The sequence below is a fragment of the Danio aesculapii genome, chromosome 3 (assembly GCF_903798145.1).
Source record: "Danio aesculapii chromosome 3, fDanAes4.1, whole genome shotgun sequence".
Classification (NCBI taxonomy): Eukaryota; Metazoa; Chordata; class Actinopteri; order Cypriniformes; family Danionidae; genus Danio; species Danio aesculapii.
In genome coordinates this window covers 35,687,820-35,694,495 of record NC_079437.1, presented here as the reverse complement: position 1 = coordinate 35,694,495, position 6,676 = coordinate 35,687,820, and positions in this window count along the sequence as shown.

Here is a 6,676-nt window from a genome sequence, read left to right as displayed (position 1 = left end):
TGGTTAAGGTAGCTTTTATTGAATGTATATGTCAACACTGTCTTCTAGTCTAATAAGACCAACTGCCTTCTTTTGCTGGTAAATGTAATTATGTTGCTCATTATACAATTTTGATTGTCTTAACAAGGTGAATTGTGAATAATGTAGAAAAATAGTAAGTGTGACAAAGTAAATAAATAAGTATACTTATTAATTTACTATAGGCTTGCACCACCTCAAAATCTTTTATCATGTTAAAAAAACTTCCTCAAGATTTACTAAAGACATGTAGTGAAAATTGTACATGAAAAGGGGTAGAAAGTTTACCTTTCAGATGCAAAAGTTATGGGAGTAGAGCGTGTTTTGTGGCAAATTTTCCCTGATTTCTTGTACCTCTTTATCATCATTTCTTGTTTGTGATGTGATTTGCACTGCTTTTTGCATTGGGCATTATGAAAAGGCGCTGCTCTTGCACCAGTTTAACCCTATTTTGTAAATATAAACAATCTGTCTTTATCTGTCGGTCTAAGTGTATGACACAAAAGAGAATTGAAAAATTGAGGTGTGATATGAATGTTTTACATTACAGAGCAAACTAATGACAGATAATATAATTGTAGTTCAATTATCATATACAGGGTGCTTTCACAATGCATCATCAATCGGCCATATTGGAGACACAGAATGTAAACAATGACTGATCAAAACTTGCATATTTTACTGTTTATTGCTGCTGAAAATGATCAATTATTGTTACATTTTGGGCTGTATTAATCAGTCAGACTGGGACAAAAAACATTTAGAGTACTATAGACTGCCAAAAGTTTTAACAAATAAAAGAATAAAAATGTCTGAGGAACAAAAGGTGTTTGTGGATGGCAGACCGAAGCAGTATTTCCAGGACTAGAATCTTGACAGTATTTTTTGTTCTTATCATTCTCATCAAGTAGTAGCCAGCTAAGTGAAATATTAGGCTAATACCTAAATTAATACTGCTTGTAAATATCCCATTTTTCTTTATATTTTGTCAGAATATTGCACCCTTTCCTTGTCCTTTTCTTTATAATTTGGCACACTTTAATAGGTACACATGTCCAACTTCTCGTTAGCAGCAACTCGATGCATTTAGGTTTGTAGACATGGTCAAGACAATCTGCTGCAGTTCAAACCGAGCAACAGAATGAGAAAGAAAGTTGATTTAAGTGACGTGGCATAGCTGTTGGTGCCAGACAGGCTGGTCTAAGGTCTATCAGGCTGGTCTATTTCAGAAATTGCTGATCTACTGGAATTTTCACGCACAACCATCTCTAGGGTTTACAGAGAATGGTCCGAAAAAGAGAAAGGTAACAGTAACTCAAATAACCACTCGTTATAACCGAGGTATGCAGAAGAGGTTCTCTGAACAAACTACACGTCCAACCTTGAGGCAGATGAGCTACAGCAGCAGAAGACCACACCGGGTGCCACTCCTGTCAGCTAAGAACAGGAAACTGAGGCTACAATTCGCACAGCTCACCAAAATTGGACAATAGAAGATTGAAAAAATGTTGCCTGGTCTGATGAGTCTCAATTTCTGCTGCGACATTCGGATGGTAGGGTCAGAATTTGACGTCAACAACATGAAAGCATGGATCCATCCTGCCTTGTATCAACAGTTCAGGCTGATGATGGTGGTGTAATGGTGTGGGGGATATTTTCTTGGCACACTTTGGGCCCATTAGTACCAATTGAGCATCATGTCAACGCCACAGCCAACCTGAGTATTGTTGCTAACCATGTCCATCCCTTGATGACCTCAGTGTACCCATCTTCTGATGGCTACTTCCAGCACGATAATGCGCCATGCCATAAAAAGCGCGAATCATCTCAGACTGATTTCTTGAACATGACAATGAGTTCACTGTACTCAAATGGCCTCCACAGTCACCAGATCTCAATTCAGTAGAGCACCTTTAGGAATGGGAGATTTGCATCATGAATGTGCAGCCAACAAATCTGCAGCAACTGTGTAATGCTATCAGGTCAATATGGACCAAAATCTCTGAGGAATATTTCCTTATTTCCTTGAATAGTACCTTGTTGAATCTCTGCCATGAAGGATTAAGGCAGTTCTGAATGCAAAAGGGGGTCCAACCAGTTACTAGTAAGATGTACCTAAAAAAGGGGCCAGTGAGTGTATATGTGTAACTGACGAATTTTAATGTAAGTGCAAAAAAGAACAATTAGTTAACTTTACTTAAAGTGCGTAAATGCTTTGCTTTAAAATTATTAAGTATATCTGCATAATAAGTCAGCTAACAGTTTAAAGTTACAAAGAGTTTGCTCACATTTTAAGTAAAGCCAACTTGTCATTTTTAAGGGAACAGGTTTACACACTTTATTTTGAGTAAAGTAATTATTTGCTTTTGACAGCGTATACAAGCTAAATGAGGCCAAACAATAATGACTATATCCACAATTCTGTATGACAAAGCATTTGCAGTATGAATTATTTCTCTGGCCTGACTGAAGCAAACCCTTTAAAATAATAACCTTTCTTGACCTCACACTGAAACCGCACTTTAAATGGCTGTAAGAGTTCCTCTTTGACCTAAACAAAGACAGGATAAGTAATCTGCCGAAAGAACCCAAGTGTCACTTTTATCTACAAGAGAGACAGGTGTAAAGCAAGACTTCACAACCGAAGCGTATCCCCTTTAGAAACAAAAACTGTAAAGTCTCGTTGTCATCAACACTCTCTTAGCATACCACAGCCGATAGCTAACATATTTCCATTAGATGGTTTCTAGGTGCACTTCTAGCCATATGTTACTAGAGAAACTGTGCGACACACCTTCAGAGGCTAGAAAATGCTGTTTGTGTGTTTAACAAAACAGGTGCCGACACTCCTGCCATTGAACCTTAAATCTTCACACCCGGAAAAAACGACACTCCTCTTTTATTTAAAATCTGAAGATTGATTATGTAGTGATTACTATATTATAGAAATGCACGTATTATTGTAACATAATGGCTCTTTTAGGATCAAATCAGATGTCTGACCACAATGGTTCTTCTGTTAATGGATCTAGGTGTGAAATGCATGCTGTAGAACAGTGTGTTTTAGTTGATATCCCACAACTACCTGTTTGAAATACTTTAGTCTCTCCACCCATGTTTGCATAATGCACCTTGCACTCAGAGACATGCTCAGTGCAACATATTTACACACCCAATAGTCTGTACTATATGTTAAACACAAGTTTCTCCCGGGGCCTGAAGGAGAATGAACTTTTATTTGTAACCCCTCTGACCCTCCCCCCAACACCAAGAAATCAATATATCAGTGGATTATTGCGCATAAACGTGTCATTAGTCATTTGCATAGGGTGTGTTGAGTTCCAATGCAGGCCCATCCTGGCAGAGGAATGCTAAAAAAAACTCACACACACACATGGACTAAGATACTTCAGGTCTCAACCCTGAAATGTGTTCACTTTATGATCCCCGCATGTCAGTCAGGAGCTCAGATCGCCTCTGCTCCTCACCTGTCTTACAGCATGTGGGTGTGTGAGGGAATTCCATCCTTTTAACCTTTTCTTACATTCCTGTTTCCAAACCCACCGCATTATTCAGTATCAGCGGGGCATGCAAATGTCTATTCATTTGCATGAAATGTGTTGACAAATTAATTTCTTGACATTTTCACGTGTGTAGGATGAGTGGAATGTGGCAACACCGGTTGAAGATACAAGCACATCTGGGAGAAGAAACTGCAGGGAGAAGATGGACATGTAAATGATACATGTCACCCATTCTCAAGTCTGATCAGCAGGTGGTTTTGTTTGTGAGCGATGCTTGAGTAGGCTTGGCTTCCTGACAGTATTAATGCAGAAGTTAATATTTAAGCCTTTGGAATGGACTGTGTTCACTTGTAGCCAATTTAACACAAGGACGGCACACACTGTAGCTTATCTGTGGGCATTCCTTTAAAGTAGTGATATCACAGTGCCGTGCGGCTATATTCATTATCTCTGTAGTAAGATAGTGCTGTAGCACGTTTCTTGTCTTCTGTCATGGGAGACATTATGGAGGCTGATGTTACAGTTATTAACGGGCTCTCGCTTTTTTTACTTACTTTTGCAAATGGTATTTTAGTGCAAAAGGCGACACGGTGGCTCAGTGGTTAGCACTGTTACCTCACAGCAAGAAAGTCGCTGGTTTGAGCCCCAGCGGGGTCACTTGGCATTTCTGTGTGGAGTTTGCATGTTCTCCTCGTGTTCGAGTGGGTTTCCTCCCGGTGCTCCGGTTTCCCTTACAGTCAAAAGACTTGCTGTACAGGTGAATTGAATAAACTAAATTGGCCGTAGTGTATGTGTGTGAATGCAAGTGTGTATGGGTGTTTCCCAGTACTGGATTACAGCTCGAAGGGTATCTGCTGTGTAAAACATGTGCTGGATAAGTTGGTGGTTCATTCGCTGTGGATAAGCCGAAGGAAAATGAATGAATTAATACATTTTAGTTCATGGGCATGCAAGCTTTTTAACTAAACAAGCAGCCAAGTTATTTAGCATGCAAAACCTATTTATCATTAACGTGTTAAAATAATATTATTCCTGCACTAAGAAGAAATACTGGAGGGAAATGGAATTGATTTACTTTGCTAATAGATTTTTAAATAGATTTTTTTATGATTCAATAGTTTCAATGAATTTAAAATTAACTTTTTTTTAACAAACTTAACCTTAAAATAATTTGTTTGCTTTTGTTTACACAGAGCCTCAACACCTGGAACAAATAATGGAACTGAATTGAATTTTATTTTATTTTATTTTATTTTATTTTATTTTATTTTATTTTATTTTATTTTATTTTATTTTATTTTATTTTATTTATTTTATTTTATTTTATTTTATTTTATGAAAAATATTAATACCACATTGACTTATTTTTTGACAGTGTTGTGCACGGCAATAAATATTGCATATTATTTCATGTATTAAATATTACATAGGCTCAGTGGTTAGAACAAAGGTCGCTGGTTCGAGGCCCGGCCAGATCAGTTAACATTTCTATGTGGAGTTTGCATGTTTTCCCCATGTTTGCGTGGGTTTCCTCCAGGTGCTCTGGTTTCCCCACAGTCCTAAGACATGCGCTATAGGTGAATTGTATGAACTAAATTGGCTGTAGTGAATGTATGTGTGTGTAAAAGTAAGAGTGTAAGGGTGTTTCCCAGTACTGGGTTATGGCTAGTGCATCCACTGTGTAAAACATATGCCGGAATAGCTGACGGTTCATTCCTCTGTGGTGACCCCTGATATATAAGGGACAAAGCCGAAGGTAAATGAATGACTGAATGAATATTACATATTTTAAAAGGCTCCACAATGGCAATAAACAGAAATGTTCATCAGCGCACACATTAGCTTACTATATTCAAATATTATATTTGAATTTAGCTTGCGGTCAGTGCAGATGATCAAAGTATTTGAAAGCTAAATCTTGTGGACACTGCTATTTTTCAGCCTATTATGCACTTGGAGCTAACGCAATATCCTACTATTCCTGTTTCTTTATCTCACTGTAAAAAATACTGGCTTCCACACAATTTTTTCAAGTTGTCCCAACACAAATTAATTAAGTTAACTTTACAGATTTAACTAATTTAAGTTGACCAAACATAAAAAATTAAGTTGTCCCAGTGAGATGAAAATGTGTTGTTTCATCTCATTTTAAGTGAGTAGCTTTAACAAGCAACAACAAAATAAATTAGAGTGCTGTTATCAGAAAACCAAAATAGCATCCTGCCTAGCTGATGCTAACACAATAAAACACCCTCAAAAAAATCCCCTGTGCTTTATTTCTTATTGTGTGCTTTTGAATGTGAATACACTGCAGTCTTCATCTGGCACCTGTTGAATTGGTCTCTAAAAACCAACCTTATATTATTAATATGGTACAAGGCCTAAGGCATGATGTTAAACAGAATAGTAAGGGAGATATTCAACACCAAAGCAGTATTTGTGTTGTGTTTCCATCTGCTTCCATTCAAAAACAGACACTGGAACACACACACACACACACACACACAAATGCACACATACACACCCCCTTATGACTCATTGTTTCTAGGCATCCAACAATACCCGGTTCTCATGACTTTTCCTCTGTTGGCATTAAGAAGGGTCCCAGAGCTGCTTAGCAAGAGGCCCAGTTTACAGACAATCCTGATATTTCAAAATGCATCTACGAGGTGTAAAGTTAAAACTGCTCAGGAAGTTTAACAAGAACATCAGCATTCAGTCTAAAAATGGGTCTGGCTTTTAAAAATCTTCATGACTAGCTGGATAACACCGAAAAAGGTTGGACTGGTTATGTAAACTCTGTTGAACTGATACTGAAGTATGAGAGAATAATGAGTTCTGTTAGTCCAGAGCTTTATGGCTAAAGAAGCTGTCAATAAATAAGGCATGCTTCATTTGTTCTGCCACTGTGTATGATAATGTAACACTTTACAAACCTTTATGAGTTTCCTTTTCTCTCTGTTGAGCACAAAAATAAGTAATTTTGAAGAATGTTGTAAACCTGGAGCCATTAACATTAATTCTGAAAAAATAATACCATGAAATTCAAAGGTTTACAGTTTCCAGCATTCTTCAAAATATCTTCCTTTTCATTCAACAGGAAGAAAAGAAGCTCTATTATGAAAGTTTGGGAT